The sequence below is a fragment of the Fonticula alba genome (genome assembly GCF_000388065.1).
Source record: "Fonticula alba strain ATCC 38817 unplaced genomic scaffold supercont2.3, whole genome shotgun sequence".
Classification (NCBI taxonomy): Eukaryota; order Rotosphaerida; family Fonticulaceae; genus Fonticula; species Fonticula alba.
In genome coordinates this window covers 2,716,799-2,718,467 of record NW_009242973.1, presented here as the reverse complement: position 1 = coordinate 2,718,467, position 1,669 = coordinate 2,716,799, and positions in this window count along the sequence as shown.

The window sequence follows — 1,669 nt, the reverse complement described above, 5'->3', positions numbered from 1 at the left end:
GGGGGGGGGGGGGGGGGGGCAATCAGTCCCGTCTAGCTGAAAGATATGGGCTCGCGAAAACCAGCGACGGAGGATGCACCGGGCCCCGCTCGGCCTCGGCCCCTCCATCGCTAAGGGACCAGCCTCCTCTCGTCAGCTCGGACCCACGAGGACAAACCGCGGGCGGCGGAGCAAGTTCAACAGGGGCAAAGACCAGGTGGCTCGACGCAGCCCGGGCCACCCCCCCCCCCCCTCAGCTGGTAGGTGGCCCGCAGGAGTCCCAGAAGCCCGGCGCCCCTTGCCGGCCCTCCCTCCGGCGGCTTGGGTGGCCGGGCAAGGGCCCCCGGGACACCATTCCCAGGGTGGACTCTGCCTCCCGATGAGGGACACCTTCCAGGTCCAGGGATCAAACAAGGGAAAGACCGCGGGCCGGCAGGGCCGTACCTATCCACCGGGAGCCCCGAATGGGGAGGGTTTTTTCTATGAAACAAACCGCCGAGGACGAACACATCGAACCCTCTGAGACATCGGCCCCCCCTCCCCCGGCGCCCTTCACAGACACCTTCGCCCCGTGATGGTTGGGACGCACAGACATCCGGCTAAATGCCGAAGACAAACCAGAGAGCGCGAGGACCCATCCCAGGGCCCTAAGTCCCCGGATACCCCGCCCCTTTAGCTCGACACGTTTAGGGTAAAGTGGCACGGTAAATATGTGCGATCCCCATCCCAAAATCCCCATAACTGTCTAGTGGATTCTCGTCCTTCCTCCGGCTTTCCGGACGCCTCTCGTTCGGGTGGGGGGGGGGGGGGGGGGGGGCCGGGGACCCTGCCCGCCCCCAGGAGCCGGCACAGAAAAAGCCCTCGCCGCAACGGGTAATAATGGCCAGATAAGTGCGACCTTTTTTATTACAGGCCATATAAGAAACAGCACCAGGGTCCATTTCCGAGTCTCCTCTTCCCTTTTTTTCTCGTGGACGAGGGCTGTCGAAGGGGACACCCCGACCCCCGCTCCTCCCCCCTCCCCCCTCGCTGGGCACTCTTGCCGATGGGCCTCTCCAGGCCGAGTGCCGCCATTTTCAACAACCCAACCAATAGCCATTGACACAGGCGGACTCCGTCGGTCCACCACGCCTGAATGGAAATCACGGGAAGAGAACAAATCACACCACCAACCATTCATGTAGCAGGGTTCACACGGGTTAAGCCTAAGTCAAGTGAGTGAGGCTTGACGAAGGGTACCAGTGTGATCTGCCACCTGGTTAGTAACCTCTTGGCATGACGGAGGGGACATACCAACTAGCGGTTCACGGTCGTCTGTTACCAGATGAGTCAGTAACTCGGCTTGAGACGAGTTAGTGGCAAGCGAAAATAGAAAGGAACTCGGATGTTAAAAAGGGTTCGAGAGGAAGCCTTAGAACAGGTGTTCGTCGGCCTAACTGGTGCTTCGGCTATACTTCCGTATACTCTTCGACACACAGCTGCTAAGGCTTTCGCTCTCAGGAGGCTCTCAACGAGAGTCCCCCTTTTTGACCTTTGGGCTCGGTCAGGGGTTGGAACTGAGAACCCCGCGGCTGGGCCCGCCCACCCGCGTATCTCCGTCCTCGGTCGAGCGTTTATGCCGCTCGGCCTCGGCGGCCACCTGGCTGTTGTTCTACCCCGCATTCCTCTCCGAGGAATGCTGTTCTGGGAT